The sequence below is a fragment of the Oryx dammah genome, unplaced genomic scaffold (genome assembly GCF_014754425.2).
Source record: "Oryx dammah isolate SB20612 unplaced genomic scaffold, SCBI_Odam_1.1 HiC_scaffold_21, whole genome shotgun sequence".
NCBI lineage: Eukaryota > Metazoa > Chordata > Mammalia > Artiodactyla > Bovidae > Oryx > Oryx dammah.
Genome location: NW_024070205.1, coordinates 49,112,660 through 49,138,726, shown reverse-complemented (window position 1 = coordinate 49,138,726; position 26,067 = coordinate 49,112,660). Strand labels below are relative to the sequence as shown.

At 43.1% G+C, this 26,067-nt stretch overlaps 1 protein-coding gene and 1 long non-coding RNA gene across 2 annotated transcripts in view; both read left to right on the top strand.

The window, feature by feature from the left end:
• The window catches only part of LOC120880316, a 13,631-nt gene extending 9,394 nt beyond the window's left edge, over positions 1–4,237 (top strand). Inside the window, exon 3 of the long non-coding RNA XR_005725004.1 lies at positions 4,145–4,237. This is a non-coding gene — a long non-coding RNA (uncharacterized LOC120880316). The remainder of the gene's footprint in view (positions 1–4,144) is intronic.
• SMYD3 (SET and MYND domain containing 3) overlaps positions 1–26,067 on the top strand; it is a 747,085-nt gene that overhangs the window by 519,976 nt on the left and 201,042 nt on the right. The window lies entirely within an intron of this gene.

Below are 26,067 nucleotides of genomic sequence, written 5' to 3'. Positions count from 1 at the left end.
CCCCCCCACATCCCATCTCCCCACATCCCGTCTCCCCAAAGCAGACGCCCTGGCTGTCTGCACCAGCTAACATAGTCTCAGTGCCAATTCATAAATCAGAACTTTTCTGGAATGTAGGTCACGTTAGCGCTTTTGTTTCTGGGGCAGACTCCTCCTTCCAAAGCACAGAGGCATGTTGCTGAAGAACAGGGAGGAGCTGGAGGAAGTTGAAACCTGGGACTAATAAGTGGCTCTTTCCTCTCCACTCCCTCTCCACAACCACAGGCTTTGAGGTTTTTGTGTCCCAGAAAGTGTCCCCTCTTTGGATGGGGATACTGGAAAGCCAGCCAGCCCTTGTTCTGCATGCTATTCTTGATTTTGTTGGGTTCTCAAATCCTGGGTTTGGCTGTTTTTAAGCTGGGAAAACCACTAGACCATTCAGGTATGACCTAAATCAAATCCCTTATGATTATACAGTGGAAGTGAGAAATTGATTTAAGGGACTAGATCTGATACATAGAGTGCCTGATGAACTATGGACAGAGGTTCATGACATTGTACAGGAGACAGGGATCAACACCATCCCCATGGAAAAGAAATATGAAAAAGGAAAATGGCTGTCTGAGGAGGCCTTACAAATAGCTCTGAAAAAAGAGAAGTGAAAAGCAAAGGAGAAAAGGAAGGATATAAGCATCTGAATGCAGAGTTCCAAAGAACAGCAAGAAGAGATAAGAAAGCCTTCCTCAGCGATCAATGCAAAGAAATAGAGGAAAAGAACAGAATGGGAAAGACTAGAGATCTCTTCAAGAAAATTAGAGATACCAAGGGAACATTTCATGCAAAGATGGGCTCGATAAAGGACAGAAATTGTATGGACCTAACAGAAGCAGAAGATATGAAGAAGAGGTGGCAAGAATACACAGAAGAACTGTACAAAAAAGATCTTCACGACCCAGATAATCATGATGGTGTGATCACTCACCTAGAGGCGGACATCCTGGAATGTGGAGTCAAGTGGGCCTTAGGAAGCATCACTACAAACAAAGCTAATGGAGGTGATGAAATTCCAGTTGAGCTATTTCAAATCCTGAAAGATGATGCTGTGAAAGTGCTGCACTCAATATGCCAGCAAATTTGGAAAACTCAGCAATGGCCAGAGGACTGGAAAAGGTCAGTTTTCATTCTAATCCCAAAGAAAGGCAATGCCAAAGAATGCTCAAACTACTGCACAATTGCACTCATCTCACACACTAGTAAAGTAATGCTCAAAATTCTCCAAGCCAGGCTTCAGCAATACATGAACCATAAACTTCCAGATGTTCAAGCTGGTTTTAGAAAAGGCAGAGGAACCAGAGATCAAATTGCCAACATCCGCTGGATAGTAGAAAAAGCAAGAGAGTTCCAGAAAAACATCTATTTCTGCTTTATTGACTATGCCAAAGCCTTTGACTGTGTGGATCACAATAAACTGTGGAAAATTCTTAAAGAGATGGGAATACCAGACCACCTGACCTGCCTCTTGAGAAATCTGTATGCAGGTCAGGAAACAACAGTTAGAACTGGACATGGAACAACAGACTGGTTCCAAATAGGAAAAGGAGTACGTCAAGGCTGTATATTGTCACCCTGCTTATTTAACTTATATGCAGAGTGCATTGTGAGAAACGCTGGACTGGAAGAAGCACAAACTGGAATCAAGACTGCCGGGAGAAATATCAATAACCTCAGATATGCAGATGACACCACCCTTATGGCAGAAAGTGAAGAGGAACTAAAAAGCCTCTTGATGAAAGTGAAAGAGGAGAGTGAAAAAGTTGGCTTAAAGCTCAACATTCAGAAAACGAAGATCATGGCATCCGGTCCCATCACTTCATGGGAAATTGATGGGGTAACAATGGAAACAGTGTAAGACTTTATTTTTGGGGGCTCCAAAATCACTGCAGATGGTGACTGCAGCCATGAAATTAAAAGACACTTACTCCTTGGAAGAAAAGTTATGACCAACCTAGATAGCATATTCAAAAGCAGAGACATTACTTTGGTAACAAAGGTCCATCTAGTTAAGGCTATGGTTTTTCCTGTGGTCATGTATGGATGTGAGAGTTGGACTGTGAAGAAGGCTGAGCGCTGAAGAATTAATGCTTTTGAACTGTGGTGTTGGAGAAGACTCTTGCAAGTCCCTTGGACTGCAAGGAGATCCAACCAGTCCATTCTGAAGGAGATCAGCCCTGGGATTTCTTTGGAAGGGATGATGCTAAAGCTGAAACTCCAATACTTTGGCGACTTGATGCGAAGAATTGACTCATTGGAAAAGACTCTGATGCTGGGAGGGATCGGGTGCAGGAAGAGAACGGGACGACAGAGGATGAGATGGCTGGATGGCATCACTGACTCGATGGATGTGAGTCTGAGTGAACTCCGGGAGTTGGTGATGGACAGGGAGGCCTGGCGTGCTGCAATTCATGGGGTCACAAAGAGTTGGACACAACTGAGCAACTGAACTGAACTGACCTTATATTTTATAAATATCTGTATTATTTTGTACTTGCAGGTAGAGGTCTTGTGTCTTCTGTCTGTCAAAATGTATCAGGTATTTATTGAATCCCTACTGTGTGCCTAGCACTCTTTCTGACCCTGTGAATGCATTAGGTAACTAGATAAACAAGGGCCTACCCTCCCGGGTTTATCTATTGTTCCATTCTCGGGTTGTTATGTCACAATGTTTAAAGTAAAATAACATGCATATCATGAGTTCTAGTCTATACACACCTATAAAAATTACACAGAGAAAAGTTCCATTCATCACAACACTTCCCTAATCAAAGCCGCCCGGTTGGCGGTTTTGCACTGTTGATCTCAAGGGTCTGGAGAAGTTAAGACCTACTCTGGATGGTTTCGGAGAAGGCAATGGCACCCCACTCCAGCAGTCTTGAATCCCAGGGTCGGGGGAGCCTCACAGGCTGCCGTCTATGGGGTCACACAGAGTCGGACACGACGAAGCGACTTAGCAGCAGCAGCAGCAGCAGCAGCAACAGCTGGATGGTTTGTCACCAGCCAGCAGGTTTTCACTGAGCATCCTCTGTGTACCTAGCAGCATATAGAAAATCATTTCAGAATACATCCTGCTATTCATTAACGCAGTATAGTGCATATGTTCTTTTTAGTCAGACAAGATGGCTTATTTATGTGTGTGTGTATGTAAAGTAAAACAAGAACATTTATTAAACATTCATTGCATTGAGCATTGCTAACTGCCAGAAATATATTATGTGTTGGAAAATTAGACACTGGAATGAGTATAATCTCCAGTCCAAAAACTATAGTATGCAAGAGATAACACAAAATTTTTTCCCTAAAGCTGCCCAATTTCTGGCTCAGATTCCTCTTTCCACTGGTGTGGTGGAAAACTGCCTCCCTCTGGAGGTTCTGGGGTCATTCCAGGACCAAGTCGGTAGGGGCTTGGGTCTCCGCCACAGGGCTGGCAGCTCTCTCTCTGCTGCTTCCTTGCCACACGGAGGACTTAGGAGTCTTGCTTGAAGTTGCATGTGGCTGTGTTTACCCATTTCCTCCTCCCAATGAAGTGTGCTGCTAGGATGTTAGCACTACCAAGAATCGTTCAGACCTCCTGGTCCCCCTCAGCCCCCACTACCTCTGCTGAGGTTGTGGGCAGGATCTGCTACCCGGGAGAAAAAGAAAGAGGAGAAAACAAATTACTGCCTTGAAATGTCATCCACAGTTCACGTCTGCCTAATCTGTAAAGATTTCCCAAACACGTCGGCATCAATTACCTATTGAATACTCATAGTGGCTATGAGTTTGTTACTGTTCTCACCATTGTCCAGGTGCATAAAAAGGCTTAGGTTACACACTGTCATTCAAGTGGAAATCTCACAGACAGTAAAGAAGTTGTAGCGATCTTTCTGCAGCATCGGACTTCACAGGCTGCCCTCAGGATTACAAAGCCACCTCAGATGTGTAGTGTTCCCAAGCACAAAAGTTAGTGTAGGAAGTAGCCGTCAGAAACATGCTGGTGAATGATATGCTTTGTTTTACTATTTCATTTATTTGTATTTAAAAATTTTTTTTGATGTGGACCATTTTTGAAGTCTTTATTGAATTTGTTATAAGATTGCTTCTGTTTTATATTTTTTGGTTTTGTTTTCAGCCATGGGGCATGTGGGGTCTTGCCTCTCTGCCCAGGGATCACACTTGCACCCCCTGCATTGGAAGGCAAAGTCTTAACCACTGGATCACCAGAAAAGTCCTTTTATTTGTATTTTTTTTAAGGAGCTAATTTTTTTGAAGGTTGAGTTTTACAAACTGTGTCCTCTTTATGGTATCTTCTCTTAAAAAACTTTTCTATATCTTTTAGTTTATCTCACTCCATACCACCTAGTGTTGTGATCTGCCTATGGGGCTTCTCTGGTTAGCTAAGTGGTAAAGAATCTGCCTGCAGTGCAGTAGACCCTGGTTTGATTCCTGGGTCAGGAAGATCCCCTGGAGGAGGGCATGGCTACCCACTCCAGTATTCTTGCCTAGAGCATCCCCATGGACAGAGGAGCCTGGCAGGCTATAGTCCATGTGATCAAAAAGAATCGGACATGACTGAGCGACTGACAACATACATAACATCCACATGGATGGATAATTAAGGGAAATGGTTGATGAATTAAAAATACATGTTCCTAACTAAGGGCATGAAACTTTGTTTATGACTAAAGTCTTCTCTGTTTCTGAAATGAGACCAGGGATGCCTTCTGCCCAAATGTGGAGGACAACCACAGTGGTGAGGAAGTAGCCAGAGCTCTGGGCTATGAGCCCTGGGCTCCCCAGTGTACCAGGAGAAAGTGCCTCTTCAGAGGTTGAGGACAGGGGTCTAACATTAATCCAAGGTGCCAGCCCCAGGAAAGAGCAACCTTCCCACATTGCCTCTGATGAGCCAGCATGTCCACAGCAGGAGTTTAGGAAGAAACCCTGACTGCCGGGTGCCTGTTTGTCGTTGTGCATCTTTACCCCAAGGCCCCAGCAGCTCCCTGTCTGCTGACTCCCATGCTTTCAGTTTGTGGGGCCGATTTCTGACTCTTGAAACACACAGGAGACATCTGGGGAAGAGTGTAAATAATGATAATCACAGAGTAGTGTCTAAAGTATAGGCTATGAAGCACTTAATAGTGTGGGCAGATTTTCCCTGGATTTAGGATTGGACTGCAATTTCCACTTTAAAATTGCTACTTATACGACTTGGGAGATATAAGCATAGAGGAAACTATTCTAACATTTTTGTGTGTGTGAGGAAAAGAGCAGTCAGAAGAAGGTGAGAGAAAGATGATGAACCAACCAAAATGGATAAATCCTCTGGCTTCCTTTCTGTGCTTTCCAACTAACCTATTTTCTAAGCATCTGAAGTGCTTAAACATGTGGGGTTCTCCATTTTGTGTGGTTCTGAATGGAATATCAGACACTGGGTTTCATGTCTGCTTTTTTAATTGTGGTAAAATATACATAACAGAGTTTATCATCTTTTAAATTTATTTTTAATTGAAGGATAATTGCTTCACAATATTCTGTTTCTGCCATATATTAACATGAATCAACCATAGGCAGACATATGTCCCCTCCCTCTTGAACCTCCCTCCCATCTCCCACCCCACCCTACCCCTCTAGATTGCCACAGAGCTTGGGTTTGAGCTCCCCGCATTATACAGCAAATTTCCACTGGCTGTCTCCTATTTTGCATATGGTAATGTATGTTTCCCTGCTGCTCTCTCAATTCACCCCACCCTCTCCGTCCTCTGCTGTGTCCGCAAGTCTGTTCTCAATGTCCGTATCTTCATTGCTGCCCTGCTAAGAAGTTCATCAGGACCATCTTTCTAGATTCCATATGTATACATTAACTATTTTTAAGCATACAACTCTGTGGCATTAGGTCCACAGGCCACAGTTTGTGGACTTCCCTGGTGGCTTAGATGGTAAAGAATGTGCCTGTAATGTGGAAGACCTGAGTCCAATCCCTGGGTTGGGAAGATCCCCTGGAGTAGGAAATGGCAACTCATTCCAGTATGCTTGCTTGGAGAATCCTGTGGACAGAGGAGCCTGGCAGGCTACAGTCCACGGGGTCACAAAGAGTCAGACACATCTGAGTGACTAACACTTCCACAGTTTGTTCAACTGTCACTACCATCCATCTCCAGAACTTTCTCAGCTTGGCAAACTGAAGCTCTGTATCCATTAAACAGTAGCTCTCCATCCCTCCTTCCCCTAGCCCCCGGCATCCACTAGTCTACTTCCTGCCTTTATGAATTTGACTACTCTAGGTCCCTCATATAAGCGCACTCATAGTGCCTGTTTTTGAACCAAACCTTTAAGTGTGATTGCTTTTTTCAAGTTTTAGTATTGCTGATGTTTTATAAGTTATGTATTTGCTTGCATTATTTTCATCCTCTCTGTTAGAGTGACAGTAGAGTACAGCGACTTGGAACATGGATTCAGGTACTAACTCACCTCGGTTCCAATCCTGGTTGCCTCCCTAGTGGTGCAGCTTTGGGCAAGTGGATGAACCCCTCTGTGCTTCCGACTCTGCAGCTGTCACATGGGGGTAAAAACTGTGTTCACCTCCTAGGGGTGCAGTGAGGAGAAAACAAGTTAATAAGCACAGGATGCTCCAAACTGTGTCTGGCACATGATAAAGACTCAATGAACGTTGCGTAGCAGGAGCAGCAGGCCTTCTGCGTCCAATGTGATTAATAATTGGGACTCCTGGGACGTCTCTGGGGGTCCAGTGGTTAAGACTTTGCCATCTAATGCAGGGGTGCAGCTTCAGCCCCTGGTTTGGGAGTTAAGATCCCACAGGCCTGAGGGCCAAAAACATAAAACAGAAACAATATGGGAACAAATACAATGAAGACTTTTAAAAATGGTAAAATGGTCCACATCAAAATAACTCTTAAAAAAAACATTATTTGGGATTCCTTTTACATTTGACAGTTATGGAGACTGAACCTTGATGGGTTTTACACACTAGAAAGTAGCCGTCCCGTGACCACTTCAGGCCTCGTGACCACAGTCTAGAGCCGTGCTTCTTATGCTCAGTGGCTTCCTTTGTTGAAATCTTTTGGAAGGACATAGTGTGACAGCCAGCCTCCAACATGATTCTTGCCTCCAGGTATTCACATCCTTGTATAGGATTCCCTCCTACCTTGGACTGGAGTTGATCTGTGTGACCGATAGAGCATGGTAGAACTGATGGTATGCTGTTTCTGAGAGTGGGTTATTAAAGACATTGGCTTCTGTTTTGGCCCTTCTCTTTCTTGGGTTTCTCATTAGGGGAGAAGCCTCCTGCTTCCTTGTAGCAGCCGTGTGGAGCCTCTGGCAAGCAGCCAGTAAGCCCCGAGGCCTGCCTACAACCATGTGAGTAGACTGCTTATGGGAGTGTTTCTGTTTAAGGTCTTGCAGCAGTGGGTACATTTAAGTTGGGCCCTGTCTTGCCGATCACTGAACCCAGGGTAGGCAAGGCCCAAGCAGGGAAGCTGGAAGAAGACGAGAGGAGCCGTAGGAACTGCAGACATACTTTCTTTGCTGGTGGCTGTTGCTGCAGCAAGTCAAACATGCTTTATTCTCTAATGGTTGACTCTGACACAACCACTGTTTCAGGTATTGCTCATATAGGTATGTGGTAGAACTGATGGTATTGCTTATATAGGTATATGGTAGAACTGAAGGGGTCTCAAAGAGTCAGACACGACTGAGCAACTGAACTATATAGGTATACAGAACAAAGGTGGCTCGTGGCAAAGTGAGTACATCACGACGTGCGTGTGCATTGCTATAAATGATCTCAGCTGTTACTTAACCATGCAAAGTCATTGTTTACAGCACGTGGGGCGATAGTGAGAGGCTGTGGGGCGAGAGAGCCTGACCATTGCCATCTTGGCTAATTTCTATCCGTCTACAGGCCCTAAAAGTTGCAGAGGAGTTTTTCAGGAGAAGTGAGAGAGGGCACTTCAGGTAGAAACCTGTCATCATAAATGTTGTGAATTTTATGACAGGCACTAATTATGTAAATAGTCCTAAGAAGTTACGGAATCATAAAGTTAGAAATGATCCAAGTGTTTATATCTCACCACTCCCCAAGAGGCGATTCTGAATAAGTTGAAATGTTTGCAGTCTCAGTAATAGAAAAAGAACTTCAAAGCAGCATGGATTATAAAAGGGATTTGGATGCGTGCTAAGACGCTTCAGTTGTGTCCCACTCTGTGCAACCCCAAGGACTGTAGCCTGCCAGGCTCCTCCGTCCATGGGATTCTCCAGGCAAGAATGTTGGAGTGGGTTGTCATGCCCTCTTCAAGGGGATCTTCCCAACCCAGGGAATGAACCACGCGTCTCTTACATCAGGCAGGTTCTTTACCACTTGCAGCAGAAGCCCAAATTCATTCTGATTGGGTCCATTTAGGGCACATATGAAGCCTCCCTTCACACCAGCCACTGTGGCCAGAGGAACAGCATTTGCTGATTGGTTTAAGCTGTTTTATTGCTTCTCTCAAGGGGGCAGGTGTCAGCTGATTGGATTGGGCCAATTGAAAGCTGAGGCTGGAGCCTCTTCCATTATATTTCATGTGGGAAGGGTGGTGGTGGGGATGAAGGGAGTGGATGCTTATCAAGACTCGCTGTTGCCTCAGCCTGGATACGTGTCAAGCAGGCAGAGGCCCCACTTGTTCATGGGTGACTGGGGACCCGTCTCAGGCCAACCACAATGCTTGGAATTTTAGCTAATCATCTCTAGTTCATAGCAAGAGTCTTTTGAGGTAAGTCATATTCTGTAACCGAAAAAAACTGAGACTCAGAGAAAGTAGCTCGACCAAGGCTGCACCCCTAGCAAATGGCTGAACCAGGAGTGGAACCGGCCACGTCTGTTTGCAGACACTGAGCTCTTACCTATTATGTCGTGGCGTCCTAGGAGGGAGCTGCTGCCATGTTGGGAGAGTTTTGATCGTTAGATCTGGTGTGTGAATGGAGTTGTGGTTTGGTTGATCTGTTTAATAATGTAAAGCTAAACCTGCCTCCTGGTGAAACTCCTCTGCATTTTATTCCAGTTCTGAGGTCCAGAGCAGTGGTTTTTAGGCCAGCAGGGTGTCAGTTCCAGAGATGGTCCTTTAGTATATACAGTTTTGGGAACTCCTACTTTAGAACATGGGCTTCCCAGGTGACCCTATTGGTAAAGAACCCACCTGCCAATGCAGGAGACATAAGAGACTTGGGTTCGATCCTTGGGTTGGGAGGATCCCCTGGAAGGTGGCGTGGCAACCCACTCCAGTATTCTTGCCTGGAGAATCCCTTGGACAGAGGAGCCTGGCAGCCTGCAGTCCATAGGGTTGCAAAGAGACATGACTAAAGCAACTTAGCATGCATGCCTGCACTTTAGAACGTAACCAACTTCTTTTCTCTTCCATGTCACAAATCTTGAAATATTTAAGACTGTTTCATCTCCTAGGGCCATTTGCCTCTTCAGGTTCTTGTGTAGTGCTTCACAGTTGACATTTCAGAATCAGAAAGACTGTGTTCAAACCCTCCTCTCTGTTGTTTATAAGTCATATAGTTCAGGGAAGTTTCTTATTATCCCTAAACCTTAGTTTTCTTATTTGTAAAATGGGAATAATCAGCCTATTTTTTTTTAATTGTTGCAAGGAAAAGGTTTAAAAAGCATGTGGCATTTCTTAGCATGATGCTGGCACACAGAAAGGGTTCATTGGATATTATTAGCTGTTGATAATAATTAAAGTCCCCTGCTCCTCTAGCTCTTTTTAAGATCTCTTTTTCAAGATCTTTTACCCCTCGTTTTTGGTGCACTTTAATTTTCCTCTTAAAATGCGATTCCCCTGCATTTTCTTTAGAAAGTGGGTAGTGGTATGGGGTGGGTAGATGTTAGCACACAACTCTAGGCATCTGACCATGTCAGCAAATGGTAGGACTGTAACTTCCTGTGGTCTGAGTGTGACATTTCTCTGCATGCAAATATCCTCTAGATATTTAATATCTGGGAATTTCCCATCCTTGTGTAAGTTCTCTTCTCTTAGGAAATTTATCAGTGGACAATTACAGAAATATCTGGGTTATTCAAGATTTTCTGGACATGCTTTGGCTTATTTTCAGGCCTAAGCTGTCGTCAAAGTAGGTTGTTTCCAAGGCCACTATGATCTGCTTTCTCTAGTGTAGATCTGTCAGCATTTCCCTCTGCAGCAACCATGATGACTGACTTTAAGGGAGATATCCTCTCCAGCAGAGTGCATTGCCATTTACGTAAAATGCAAGTGTGTTTGTTTAGTTCTATTTATTTTTATTTCTTGATCCTCAAGTCCATGTTTACTTGATTTGTCCATGTGAATGGGTTTTCTGTGAAACGCCTGTCAGACAAGAGCGTGACTATTGAGTCCTGATGGGGATAGTGCCCAGCTGGCCCTCGCTGAGGCCTGTGGGTGCAGGTGGCGCTTCACACTGAGATGTGAGTGGAGCGTCCTTCTTTGATGGTGGGCTGTTCAGGGCAGTAAAGCCTTCACTAAAGACCATGAAAGTGCCGGGAGGCTACCAGTTTCAGTCAGCTAATTGGGGCCTTTACAACTGGCCTTAAAATTTCTTGTAATTTTGTTCATGGTCTCATAATAATATGAGACTGGGCTGACTAAGGGCTGTGTGAGTAGTCTGTCCTCCTTGGCCCAGATGCAGGAGTAACAGTCCAGTTTCATGTAGCACAAATGTGTTCTGAGGCACTGTCTTTGATTTAAATGTTAGGAAACAGTTACTTACAGAAATAAAAATTCCCAACACCAGCTTCCCTTGGGCTTCCCTGGTGGCTCAGACAGTAAAGAATCTGCCTGCAAATGCAGGAGACCCGGGCTGTGATCCCTGGGTCGGGAAGATCCCCTGGAGAAGGGAACGGCTACCCACTCCAGTATTCTGGCCTGGAGAATTCCATGGCAGAGGAGCCTGACGGGCTACAGTCCATGGAGTTGCAAAGAGCTGGACGCAACTGAACAACTAACACTTTCCCTTTTTTTCACCAGCTTCCCTTAGCTTCCCTTATTCTAACAACTAGAGGAGAAAAACTGTTGAGAGAGACATTTCAAAAAATGTTTTAACAGACTGTTAATCATTCCCAAATCCAATTTCATGTCTCCTTCCCCAGTTCCTTGAAGAAATGAAATGAAAAACAGATTAACGTATTTGAACTGAGGTGGAAAAAAAAAAATCAGACATTGGTGGTCTGAAATTTAGTGTTTCAGTGACTGCCAGAGGAACATGTTCCCTTGTTCGGGGTCACTGATACATTATTTAAAACTTATTTTTAGTAAGGATCATACTGTGAGCGAGGTATTACTCTCAGCAGTAGCCCTTCAAAGATTTATTTCTGAGAACCCTACAGTCTAGTGCACTGGTCGCCTTAGGAACAGATTGTTTGCTTTAGTGGAGGCAGGTGCCACGTGGAGTGGGAGCAGGAAGGGGATCTGAGTCCAAAAGGACTGGGGAAAGTTTTGGAAAGAAGAGAGAACTGGTGCAGGGGTTTAAGGATAGATAGTTTTCCAGGCAGAAGGAATAGGATATACAGACATTTTTAGATGTGAGAGAACATGGCATATTCAAAGATGTAATTAAATAGATTAATATTACTAGAGATTAAAATATGAGGAGGGGAGTGACTAGAAATTAGGTTAGACAGATGGGGAAGAGCCAAATGTTAGAAGCTCCGAATGCCATGCTCAAGAGTTAAAATCTTTATCTCAGTGGTAATGGGAGCTACTGAATAATTTTGCATAGAGGACTATAGATCACTGTGTTTGCAATGCAGAACTTGGAAGGGGAGAGCTTAGAAGTAAGGAGATCATTGGTGCAGGCTGGATGATGTTGACCTAAGTTGGTGCAAAGGTCATGGAGATGGGAACAAATGGCCAGTTTGGAGATACGAAGTAGATTGGACAGACTTAGGATATGATTGGGTGTGAGACATAAGGACATGCTTGTCCTTGCAGACTGGTTTGCATGAGTGGGTAATGGAGCAGGGGGGTATTATTAAATAGAAAATAAAGTGGAACAGGAAATTAAGAAAAAAGAACAGGAATGAAGTAGAAGGTAATGGGTTCGCTTTTATGCATTGATATCTTTGAGGTGCTTGTTGGACAAATAGAATTGTCTATCAGTTGTCTCCTGATAGCTGTGTATTTGAAGTTTAGGAGAGAGGTGTAGATTTGAGAGTTATCAGGATATAGAAAATAGTTGGACTACAAGCATAAATGAGAATTCTCAGGCAAAATGTGTAGAGCGAGAAGAGGAGAGCCAAGGGAGAAGGACCTAAGGAGTCCCGACACTAAGAGGGATGTGAAAATGTATTCCTACAAAGGAGACCAAAAAGGGTCAGCAAGAGAGGGCTAAGAGACCCAGGATAGAGAGATGCTACAAAATCCAAAGGAGGAGGGAATGCCCTTTTGGCAGGTGAGTACGCCAGACGTTGTGGAAAGATTAAGATGGGGACCAAGAAGTAGCCTGGAAACTCGAGTTATGCAGGAGCATAGGCTGTGCAGGTTCAGTGAATTTGAGAGGGCGGCTGTCAGGCTGCAGAGCAGGGAGGAGTAAGTGGGAAAGTAGAAAGTGGTATGTGGAGAACATTCTCTTAAGAATTTTGGATGCATAAGAAAGGAGAGAGAAATACACTACACCCATTCCCGACGAGGTCAAGGGAGATTATTGTTTGAATTTTTTAATGAGAAATTTATATGCTGAGAGAAAGAGGCAATATGGAGGGGGAGTCTTAAGAATCTGGGAGGAGAGGACAGTCAACCCAGCAGGTTCTAGAATAGTGTTTCTGAAAGTCTTGTTTGGGGGCAACAGTATCAACATCACCTGAAACTTTTTTTAGAAAAGTAAATTTTCAGTCCCTATTGAATCAGGAACTCTGGGTTTGCAGCCCAGCAGCCAGAGTTTTAACAAGCCCTCCAGGTGATTCTGATACACCCTCAAGTCTGAGAACTCCGAGAGGGAAGGGCTTCCCTGGTGGCTTAGGTGGTAAAGAATCTCCCTGCAATGTGGGAGACCTGGGTTGGATTCCTGGATTGGGAAGATCCTCTGAAGAAGGGAAGGGCTACCCACTCCAGTATTCTGACCTGGAGAATTCCATGGACTGTATAGTCCACAGGGTCACAAAGAGTCAGACACGACTGAGTGACTTTCACTTTCACTTTTCAAAGGGAAGCGAGAGGGGTGAGATCCAGAGCCCAGGTGGGTACACACACCGTACACAGGAAGGGAAGCATCTCTATAGGGTTCAAGTGCAAACAGATTCTTGGTAAATGGTTGTGAAACTGCTTCTGATTGAATATTTTCTTTTAGAAATAGAAAGTAGCTTTGTCTACGAAAGATTCCAGGATAAGCGTAGGCTTAATTGAGTCTATCCTAATGTAATACCCATTTAAGTTTTGAAAGTGTTGCCTTATAGTTGAATTAGAATATGATTAATCTGAAGCTAAAATATAACTTTATTCTTTCTCTCATTGGATCTTTCTCCTGGCCATTTTTCACAGGAGCAAGCTGTTTTGCTTATTGGTTTCTAATTCCTTCCAACCAGAACTGTCCCTATCACACCATGTGTTTGGAAACTATGTCTTTAGGTGTTTGGGGTTTTTGTTTGTGATTTCAATGGGGCTTTTACAATATTGTCTTAGTCACTGGATACTCTGGGAGATTGCTGAGATCACATCACTCAGAACCAAAATAAAGATGAAAACAAGTAAGGATCCATCATATCAATAAGAGATTGACAGATGTTACTAATAGCTTCTTATTAACATTCTCACATGGAAGGTTTGAAATGATCAAGAGAAAAGCAGGACATATATCTTAAAAAGAAAAGCCAAACAATTAAAAAAATCTATGAGTGTCTGGTCAAGGGTCCAGGTGGCCCATATAGGCTGAACTTTTGATCTCATGAAAAGGTGGTTATCATTTCATCTTATGACTTCAATATTATGAAGGACTTTGACAAAGAAGCATCATTTTGACATGCCCAATTCTTATTAAAAAATAATGAAAGTGAAAGTGAAGTCGCTCAGTTGTGTCTGACTCTTTGCGATCCCATGGCCATGGGATTCTCCAGGCAGGAATACTAGAGTGGGTTGCCATTTCCTTCTCCAGAGGATCTTCCCGACACAGAGATCGAACCCCGGTCTCCCGCACTGCAGGCAGACTCTTTACTGTCTGAGCCATCAGGGGCTCTCAATCTGCTGTAATTAGCCATTAATTTTCTTTTGCTATTTCCTTTTGAAGAATGCATTTATATTCTAATCTAGGCACAGAACCCCTTAAGGGTGAGAATTTGAAAAGTTACAACTGAAAATAATGTCCTGAAGGCCATGGCAAAATAAGGAAGGGGAGAGATGTTATGTCTGTTATTAATAGGTCTTCATTGCCGAGTGTTCTCCTCTGGTAGCAGGGGAGCAGGGTCATGTTGGGGCATCACGTACCGTCATGCAGAGCACCAGCACTTAGGAAATTGTTGTAAGAAACACCTGACCACGTCCCTCATGGTTTGACTACAAAAAGGGAATTCCTACTTCTGAATGGAATACAACACTCCTCAAAGCAAGTCTAGTGTGATTTTTTTTTTTTAATCTTTGTCTGATTTTTTTTGCTCATCCTATGGAATAAATAAATTTTCTTAATATTATAAAAATAATTTGTATAGACTGTGCACATTTTCCCATAGTACCTGAATTATTAATAAATATGAAGTAAGTGGGCTTGAATGTGTGTGTCTGTGCGTGTGTGTTAGTTGCTCAGTTGTGTCCAACTCTTTGCAATCCCATGGGGTGTAGCCCACCAGACTCCTCCATCCATGGGATTTTCCAGTAAGAATACTGGAGTGAGTTGTCATTTCCTCATCCAGGGGATCTTCCCAACCCAGGGATCAAACCTGGGTCTCCTCATTGCCCGCAGATTCTTTACCATCTGAGCCACCAGGGAAACCCAAGTGGGCTTTGGAGACAGTTAATTTTTAAACCTTTGTTACATTGAGATTTCTTTGGTACAGTATTTAACTTACTATACTTTTATTGTCATGTCAGGTCAGCCTTCAGAGTGGTATTTTGATTGTTTCATATTTGATCAGAAACTGAGAAAATTAATGCCACTTTTATTTAAATCTAAGTGTAATCCTGTCATAACAGTAATTAAAACCCCCACTGCTTTCAACGATGGTAATTCAGTATTACCAAAAACATTTTAAAGGAGAATATGTGTGGATTAGGAGAAAGCCACAGCTCTACAGGCCTCCTGTAAAGAAGACACCACAGTGCTTAGAGCCCCTGGGAGTATGAATTGTGCCCCACATCCCTTGAGACAGGACCTAGACTCTTCTGCCCAAGCCTGCCTCCAAGACATGTGCATAGAAGCAAGAGTTCTTTTGAGTGAGAGGGAAAAAGTGAAAAAAGAAAAATAATATCAAAATCTTCCTTTATGCAACAAGTTCTATGTGATCATTTTCCAAGTTAAAGGACCCTTTCTTACTTTAACCATAAACAATTTTATTAGAGCCAGAACTTACACATGCTTTTAATATTAACACTAAAGGATCTTGCTTAGAAATGTCTGGCTTTTCTGTTTCTTTCTTTGCTTTTGTTATGGCAGGTTAGATTGAGCTTTTTCTTTCAGATCTGAAAGTCTTTTTTTTTTTTTGCTCAGTACCTTGAACATTTGTGTTTATAAATGTTTGGCTTCTGACAGCTGTTTTGGGTTCAACTGTGTAAGGGACCCCTTAAATTTGAACCGCTTTGCAAGTGTTTATTCCCTTGAAACATTTCTAATGTAAATGTATATATATAGAAAAAGGATTTTGAAAGGTTCTTCATAGTTAGGTTTAATCTGTCCTGACAGGCCAGCAATTTTGATTTCTTACAGTGATTATGCCCTGGTTGTTTGTCCAGCCTGGGCTCCCAGAATGCTCCTAGGTACTTAGCTAACCAAAGGACACACAGTGGCAGTCCTAGATACTCACGCTTTGGCCTCTCAAAGGGGGCAGAGCCTCTGGATACAGGCCTGGCCCCGTAGGCATCCTGCTAGTACTTGGTATGCTGTTGCTACTGTCCATCACAGAATCTCACCATTTATTTGGCTATGTGTTCATTCTATATTCAAAGGATTATCAAGTACCTGCTGTAAACCAGGTATTCCAGATATCAGACATAGAAGTCTGAGTCAGACAGACAAGGTTCCTATCCTCTTAGAGCTAAAATTGTAGCATAAACACTATAGGATGGTTCAGATTAGAGGTTGGCTGATTTTTCTATAAAGAATCAGGCAGTAAATAAATACTTTAGGCTTTATGGCCTTGGTTATAACTATTCTACTCTGTCCTTGAACACAAAAGCTGCCATAGACAATATGTAAGTGAATGGGTGGGGCTGAGTATCAATAAAACTTTATTTACAAAACAGGTAACTGGTGTATCAGATAACGGCAGCAATTCGGTGGGGCAACATCCATAACACAGTCTGTACTAGGGTTCTGCCTTCCGGACTGGAAGGCATTGCTCCAGCCAGCATCCAGCAGCCATGGAGAGTAAGTGCGTTTCTCACCTTTTGCTGGTTGTTGCGGAATTACTGACTGCTGCATTTGTTATGTTCTTGAAACTGTTTTCTCTGCCTTGGATTTAATAGCTTTTCCCAGAGTCCTCCTTTAGGAAGTATCACCCTGATTCGCTCTACATGTCATATGTGTGTGATAAGCAGGAAGGAAATAGGCAAACTCAGGTCCAGACACTGAACTTGGAAGGAAGCATTTAATTCTGGCTCTCTTTCCAGCCTGGCAGTGAATGATTCTTTGTGACACTATGGACTGTAGTCCAGAAGGCTCTTCTGTCCATGGGATTTCCCAGGCAAGGGTACTGGAGTGGGTTGCCATGCCCTTCTCCAGGGGATCTTCCTCACCCAGCCACACACACCCTCCCATGGGAGCACTTCCATTTACTCTGTGCGTAACCTTTCAGCTGATGCCTGGCACTGTGGAGGAAACAGAACTCAGATTTTCCCCTCAGGGAGTACACAATCAGAGATCAAAGAGATGAAGTAAATTCATACCTTCTTTTCCCAGTGTGTTTGACCACCTATCACATACATGCAAGGAAGTGAAAAGACCAAGACATAGGCCTTGTCCTAGAGAAGTTCACAGTGAAGTAAACAGAAAGTAAAGCACAGCAAAATGCAGTCAAATGATTCAACCCAAGATAGAAACCACACTGCTTTGTTGCTGAGTTCTCTTTCCTCTACGTGATTCTGAAGGCTGCCCAGAGTGCCGTATATACTCATGGGTGAGGCATGTTACAGTATCGTCTCCATTTATAGATGGAGAGACTGAGGCACAGAGAGCCCAACCCCACAGCTGGTGAGCATCAGGGCTAGCATATGAGCTCATGCTTCTTCAACCTCCAGACCCTGAAAGGTAATTCTGCTCTTTTAGAAGAACATATTGCTGATGTGTAACATCCGGAGAATGAACTTTTTTTTTGCACCCCCCCCCAAAGAGTCTTGTAACAGTGTTTTTGATTTTTAGCAAAAATATGACTACCCCCTGGATAGTGAACACTGAATTAGAGGCAGTCTGGCAGCCGGGCCCTGGATCAGGCCCACAGATGTGTTGTTTGGCCAACACAGGTTTTTTTTTTTTTTTTAAGACATCTAAATTTGGACACTGTTAGTTTTGTAGGGCTGTAAAGCAAAATACGAAAACAAAGTACCACAAACTGAATGGCTTAAAACAACAGAAATTGATTCTCTCACAGTTCTGAAGAATAGAAGTCTGAAACCACCATGTCAGCAGAGGTAGCTCCTTCTAAGGGTTCTGAGTGTGAGGCTGTCCCATTCCTCTGCCTTGGTGACACAGACCATCCTTGGTGCTTCTTGGCTGGTAGCTGCATTCATCTAACCTCTGCATTCGTCCCTCTTCATACAGCCTTCTGACAAGGTGCACCATTCGTATTGGACTAGGGGCCCCTTGACTCTATGATCTCATGTTAACTAAATCACCCACAGTGGCATGTATCCAAAGAAAGCGCATTCTGAGGTCCTGGTGGTTGGTCCATGGTCTAGCATTTTTTTTTTTTTTTTTTTGACGAGGACATAATTCTACCCCTAACAGATATTTTTAGATAGGACAGAACTTCCTTGTTCACCCCTACTTTACTCTCCTTCATCTCCTCTAGAACAGATTCACAGACCTCTGTTGCTTCTGGCCTCCTTGGGCGTTCGATTTGACTGGTTCTGCCCTCAAGATGTTTGTGTTTGGTGGTGTGGTGGTTGTTTCAGAGAAGGGTTGAATGCCAGACCTTTAGTCATCTAGATTTCCTTCACTAGGAAGCTGGGTTTATTCTTTTCACTAAAGATTGTTGTTGCTATCCTCTCATGGAGCAGAAAGCCACATTTCATAACAGGGAGGTCTGGATTATTACAATAGCCATATGCTTTTTTTTTTTTTAATTGAGATATACTTGATTTACAATGTTGTGCCAATCTCTGCTGGACAGCAAAATGACTCAGTTTTACACAAATATACACTGTTTTTTTAAATATTCTTTTCCATTATGGTTTATCTCAGGAGATTGGATATGGTTCCCTATCTGTATAGTAGGACCTTATGATTTATCCATTCTAAACATAATAGTTTGCTTCTACCGCAAATTCCCAGTCCATCCCTCTCCCCACATCTCCCCTTTGGTGACTATAAGTCCAATGTCTGTGCGTCTAGTCTATTTTACAGATAGGTTTAGTTGTGCCATAATTTAGATTCCACATATAAGTGATATCATATGGTATTTGTCTGTCTTTTTCTGGCTTAACTTCACTTAGTGTGATACTCTATGCATCTACGTTGCTACAAATGGCGTTACTTTGTTCTTTTTTGTAATGGCTGAGCGGTAGTCCAGTGGGTACCTGTACCACATCCTCTTTATCTGTTCATCCATCAATGGACATTTAAGTTGCTTCCATGTTTTGGCTTACAGTGAGTGAAAGTCACTCAGTCGTGTACAACTCTTTGCAACCCCATGGACTGTAGCCTGCCAGGCTCCTCTGTCCATGGACTTCTCTAGGCCAGCATACTGGAATGGGTAGCCATTCCCTTCTCCAGGGGATCTTCCCAACCTAGGGAGTGAACCCAGGTCTCCTGCATTGCAGGTAGATTATTTATCATTTGAGCCACCAGGAAAGCCTGGTTTACAGTAGCCAGATACTTTAAACATGCATACCCACTGTGAGAGGGATGGGTACTTCATACTAGGCTGAACTGCCCTGAATTTGTAGGCCCTTTCCTAGGTGTTTCCCAGGAGAGAATTTTCATGAACATGGTAGAAAGAACTTTGCCGCATGGATCACCATCATTTGGTTTAGCAGAAGTCAGAGCTGACAGGAGGAAATGGGAGAGGAGACTGGGCCGCAGGAGCATAGGGGCGGTGTGGGGAGAAGCGCTGATGAGACACAAGACTCTTGGAGGGTAAGGCCACGCTGAGCTCCCCACAAGGCTTGTGGTAGACTAGCCATGCTCTGAAAGGCTGGACGTGCCCTACCCTGGGGGATTCAGGCTTTTGAAACAGTTCTCCCTTCCTTCCCCCACACTTAAACGTTTTTCCAGTAAAGATGATTCCTACTCACTCATGGAATAGAATGCCACACTCCATAAAAGGGCTCTTTAATTTTGAAAGACAAAGAATACCTGTAGGATCAAATCAACTCTGTAAGTGATTAAAATGATGAATGGTAACTGTTGTACTTATTTTTTTATAGGAACACGTAGGTGACTTTTAGTTTATTGCAGTTCTGGTTCTGCTAACTTTTAATTTGCCGGCACACATTAGGCAAACTTTTCTGAGCACCTACCATTATGTTGGATACCGTGAGAGACATAAAGATGGATAAAGTATGATTTTTGCCCTCGAGGAGCTTATAAATTAGTGGAGAGAGACAGTGCATACCAACATAAATAATAGCACTGGGAGTGGGTAAGGGAACATATAAACGTCCTCAATTTCTCTGGTTGTTCAGACTTAGACGATTTTACTGCATTGTTCACTGAGTCAGTATTTATGGAGTGCCATCATGAGCCAGGCCCACTGCTTGTACAGGGGGTTTACCTGCAGTGGTAACGCCGAGCACAGACTCTGAGGACAGGCTGCTTGGGCTTGTGCTTGGCCCTGCTTCTCAACAGCTGTGTGATCTGAGGGAGGTGCTTAACCTCTCTTTGCCTCAGATTCCTTAATCTGTAAAGTGGGGATAGTATTAGTCTTTACTTCATAGGGTTTTGGTGAGGATTGAAGGAGCATATACATAGACTGAGAGCGAGCCCACATTGTAATGTAGCATGATTCCTACCTTCCTTCAGAGGTGCTGATAATAAGCACCAGAGAAATAAAGGCATTTTACAAACTGTGGTAACTGGAAGGGTGATTATCAGGCAATGGAGAGAAAATTAAAGAGGAAACTAGATTTTTTGGTTGGGGTAGGCTGCTACACGGGTTGTATTTGAGCTACCCTGAGCGGATGAGCATGCAGGAGAAGTGATTTGGAGGCGGGGGAGCTGAGCACTGGGTAACAGGCAGATCTGATCTAGCAGAGTCTCATGGGCCATTTGAAGAAGTTTATATTTTATGTCAAAGCAGTAGGAAACCATTGAAAGGTATGAAATATGAGCGTGACCAGATCGAATTCGTGTTTTTAAAAAGATGATTCTGATACTTTTGAGTGGATCCAAGAAGGCAAGAGCTGAAGCTGAGTACAAGGCTGTTACAATCAGAGACAGAAGATGGTGTTAACTAGGAGGCTGGCAGCAGGGATGGAAAGAAGTGAATGCATTCAGGAGACTTTCTGGAAGCAGAATTGTCAAGATTTGAATTAGCTGGATCCTAATGATTAGAGTCCAAACTCTGCACTCTTCTCACCACCCCGTTGCCACTGAGCACTTTGTCGTTGCCCTCCAACCCTCTGGAGTTGACAGTGGAGCTTCAGGTTTGTGAACTTGCTTACAGCTTCAGAAGCGTGTCTCCAGCCTCTTACCCAGCAGCTAAAGTGCCTGTGACCTAGTAGTGGAGTGAAAACACAACATAATCCTTATGATTTGAAATCTGATTTCCTTGTCCTCTGCTTTTCAGGAGCTAGAGGCGAGGACAAGAGAGCAATCTGGTATCAGGGGACTTCCCAGGTGTCTCAGTGGTTAAGAATCCACCTGTTAATTCAGGAGATGCGGGTTTGATCCCTGGGTCGGGAAGATCTCTTGGAGAAGAAAATGGCAACCCACTCCAGTATTCTTGCCTGGAAAATCCCATGGACAGCAGAGCCTGACGGGCTACAGTCCATGGCATTGCAAAAGAGTGGGACTCAACAATAATAACATCAGTACTTATTAAGATATTTGAGGACATGGCCTGGGGTAAGAACACCTTTGGATCAGTGGCCCCTGCTCACTTGTTTCAGTTGAAATGAGTCAGTGGCACCCAGAAGCCCTCTAAGACCAGCTGTCACCAGGGCACAGGAGACCACACTGAGGACAGTACGCTGCTCACTTCAGTTAGGCTTTGCAGGCTGAGTCTCCTTCAGTCACTTACCAGCTATGTCACCTTGGACAGGTTCCTTAATCCTCCTAAGCTTGAGATTTCTCCTCTGAAAAGTGGGGTTAAGGAAAGCTGCTTCACAGCATCATTTTAAGTCTCACGGATCATGTAAGCCAAGGGCCCGCCACATAGTAGCTTCAGGTTTTCCCTCAGGAAGAATAATGTAGTCTGATCAGACTAGAGTGTGTGTTCTGTTAATAGATTGTGTAAACTAAAATTGTGCAATAGCCAGTTTGGGTGCAACTAGGTATTCAGATGAAACATTGACATTTTTATATGTTGTTTTAATAGCCCTTATGATAAATGCCAACAAAATAATACTTTTTAGAGACACTTGCTTTTTACACACACTTTGAGAGGTAGTAAAATCTCCCATTAATGCTAATAGCATTCTGACAGAGCAAAGACAGTGGTGTGACGAAAAGTAAGTTACCTTGCTCTTTTCTAAACGCAGTCTCAATTCCGAAGCAACACAAAGGAATGCTCTCCGTATTTATGTAGGGATTTGTGTGTGCGTTTGATAGGTACCATTTATCTGCAGCAGAGGAATCCACACTTCTGGCCTTTTTCCCTCCTCGGTTAGTTCGGATTTCCTCAAAACCCGTTGCCCTTTGAAGAGTTGCACGCTATTAAGTAAATGAACGGAGTATGTTTCTGGGCTCGCGCTGACAGATTTATGACAGGATGGCAAAGTCAGCAGGGAAAACAGGGTCGGGCACAAACCCTGGCTGAGAAGCCCGGCTGATTCAGACACGAGAGCTTTGCTTGTGATTTTCCTCAGCGTAGTAGAGAGGTTTTGACGGAGGCCTTGAAAGCGTGTGTGCTAAAATAAGCTCTGTCATCATCTTTACTGCTGGAAGAGATGGTTGCAGTTGTTACATTATTGCTATGTTTTGTTATGTCCTATCTGCTGAATAGTATTAATGAATTATTGAGATTAATTTTCACAGTGACTCCATGTTAATTTTAACTTCATGTTAACTTCATCCCAGGCTCTCAATGTTTTAGTTGAAATGAGAACTTCTGCAGATCTACTCTTATTTCATCTTGCCTCCTCTTATGACTTAATGAAGAGAATTCACAAGTACTTACATTTGGGGGAAGATGAGAGGTTCGTTTCCATAGTATTAGGAGGGTAACCCATTATTAACAATCAAATAATCAAAACCATCAAAAATTGAGAAAACAATCAAAATTGCATGTTTTTAAAGGCTGCTTTTACAGGACACAGTAGAAGTCCCCAAAGTCTGGAAGTCTCAGTTTTCTGATGGAGAATATTATTATCTTCCCTCGTGATCAGGGATGGGGAGAAGGAACATTTCCTCAACAGTCTGTGGAGACATCTTCCACTAGCCCTGGGAACTAAGCCTCTGTAGTGACCAGCAAAAGAAAGAAACCTGAAGAGACCCAAACTTACAACATAGGAGGGACATGGGCAACATAGAATTGTTCATTAGGACACAGGAAATGTGTGTTTTGTGTCTAACACCTACATTTGTGACAACACGGATCATTATGTCTGTTTTACAGGGGAGAAAACTCAGTTTCAGAAAGGTTGATTCATTTAAACAAGGTCACGAGAGATTAAAAGATGTCAGAGCCAGGATATAAAGCCACATATATCTGACTTCAGAATCCATCCCTTCTGCTTTGCCCCATAGCAGTTTGTGCAACATGTGTTGGTAACAAAATTTATTTGGCCTTGAACGATTTTCACCCTCCGCTTTGAATAGTGACCTTTTTGAGTGTAAAGCAAGTTCTGAATGATTTTGGTGAAATGAAAAGTTCTAACTATTCCTTCTTAAAAAAGGAGTGGGAGCCTCGAAGGAGGATTGCCATTTCAGCTGTCTGATGAAGGGCATTTCAGGCAGAAGACACAGCGTGGCTAAGGCGCAAAGGTGAGAAAGGTGCAGGCTTAGTCAGAGAATGAAGAGTAGTTCATTTTGGGGAGATCTGAGTGCATCAAGAGGTGAGGGTTTTAGGCCAGGACCTGGGAAGCGGAGGAAAGCCATCTCTGAAGAGAGGATTAAAGTGCTCAGAGCTGTGTTCTAAGATTGTTCTGACAGCAGTGCGTAGATTGGAGCAGTGCTGAAATAGACTGAGGAAGAAGTGACTTTTTCCATAAAAACTGTTAAGGAGCTCGAGAAGTCTGGGTTTTCATTTACTGAGTTCAGGAAACATTAACTTTGTCACAGATGTTTCCCAGAGGTATGAATATATACTGCACTCTACTGGTTCAGAATGCAAGGTTTAGGGGGAGTTAAGAAACACCCTTAAGCCACAAGGTGTATGCTTAAAAATGAAACATTCCCTCAAAGTGAGGCATAAGCAGTGGAAATATGAAGACATTAATTCATGCTATTCTTCCTGCCTGTTGCCTTATACCAACCATTCCACCGAAATGGTTTCTTCTATGGCCATGTGGCTGAATTAGTCACAAATGGAATTATTCAAGGAATGATGCATTTACTTTGCATTTAATGCTTTGTCATTACCACTCTGTTTAGGGCTTTGATCTCTGTTGCTTTAATTAAGAAGAAATTCTTGAATTATGCCTGGCCCTGGTCTGAGGGCCCCAGGAAGTCTGTGTCACACAGTAAGCAGGTCATTGGTGAGCCCACCAGATGAACTAAGTCTGTGTTACAGATGCTTTAACACCCTTCGTAGTAGGTACATATAGATACCAGATGTGGTCACAGGCCAACCTTTCTTGCTTCTCAAACTGAAACAATTCACAGTACAATAGATTTTCTTTCAGGGACAAGCCCAAGTTTTCATAAATGCCGCTATGGATGCTATCGACCTTCCCCCAGACAGCTTCTCCGTAGTCACTCAACAGGTATTGATCACCAGCTACGTGCCTGGCATTATCTTAGGAGTTGATAGAGGAAGTTTCACCTATGAAAATTGTGTTCAGAATTTTGAACTTCTTTTCAGTTCATTGATCTTACAACTCATTCCTAATTTTAAAAACAAACACACGAAAAAGACTTCCAGAAGCATTCAGTCATATTTGAAATGGGTGTATTCCTAACAGTGAAATAAAGAGCTATAATCATACAGAGAATATAGTACTAGGATACTGTATAAGAATTATGATGGAATAAAAACCTTTCATCCTCTTTATTCTCTCAAATACCATTCATCACCTGACAATGAAAAGGAGAATGAGAAGTAGAATTGATGAGACCAACAGTCACCTACAACACCAGTCTACCAGCAGTGGAGACACAGAGCCATCGGAGGTCTGATGGCTACATGCATAGGGCAGAGTTTTGTGAGACCCAGGTGCCTGCAGTAATGGCTGCCAAAGAGAAGCAGGCAGATTTCCTGCAGAACTCTGGAAAGGCTCAGAAATTGAAGAAGCCGGGTGCTGAGAAGGATGAGTTGATATGGAGAGCTTGAAAGAGAAGCTTTGTTTGAGAGGCTACATAAGAGCCTCCCCTGTCTCCCTACAACCCAGGGTGGTACCCCCTCATGCACACAGTTACGGCTTCTAGAGCAAGCCCCAGACCCCAGGTGCAGGATAGGTTTTGAGGGTGAGGAGGAAATAGGGACGCTAGATTAACTAAAAAGTTTGTTTCCCCAGGGTTAGATCCTTAGCAGTCAGGTTTAAGCAGAATTTAAAAAAAAAAAAAAAAAACTGTGCTTAGGAAAAAGGTTACAAGGAAACAACCTGTAATTGTAGTTCCCAGTTGGAAAACTCTGTGATTTTTTTTTCTCTTTTATCCTTTGTTTTTCACATTTTGTTTAATGTGTATGTATTATTTTCATGCTAAAAACAGCTATATAATACAGGAAAAATAATAATTGTGATAAGGAAGAAAGAGGAAAATGGTTGTCAAGATTTAGTGAATGTGCTCCTGATAAACTATTTTTTAGAGCAATTTTCGGTTCGTGGAAAAATTGTAGAGAAAGTGTAAGTTTTTGTATACCTGTTGTCCCCACACGAGCCCAACCTCCCCCACGACCAACATCCGCTCTGCGGTCCTGCGGTAGCACATTTGTTGCAGTGAGTGACCCCGCACTGACGCATCCTTAGGGCTCGCTCTCAGTGCTGTGCTTTCTCTAGGTTTGGACAGATGTTTAATAGCATGGATCCACCAGTGTAGCCTCACACGGGGTGGATTCACTGCCCTCAAAACGCTCTTGTGTTCTGCCCGTTCATCCTTCCCTCCCCATTAGCCTCTGGCCACACCGATCTTTTTATTGTCTCCATAGTTTTGCCTTTTCCAAAATGTCACAGCTGAAATCATCATGTTGCTTTTTCGAATTGGCTTCATCACTTAGCAAGTAATACACATTTACCTTTCCTCCCTGTCTTTCATGACTTGATAGCTCATTTCTTTTTAGCACTGAATATTTTCTTTTCTGGATAAACCACAATTTGTTTATTCACTCACCTACCAAAAGACATCTTGGTTGCTTTCAGGTTTTGGCAGTTATAAATAAAGCTGCAT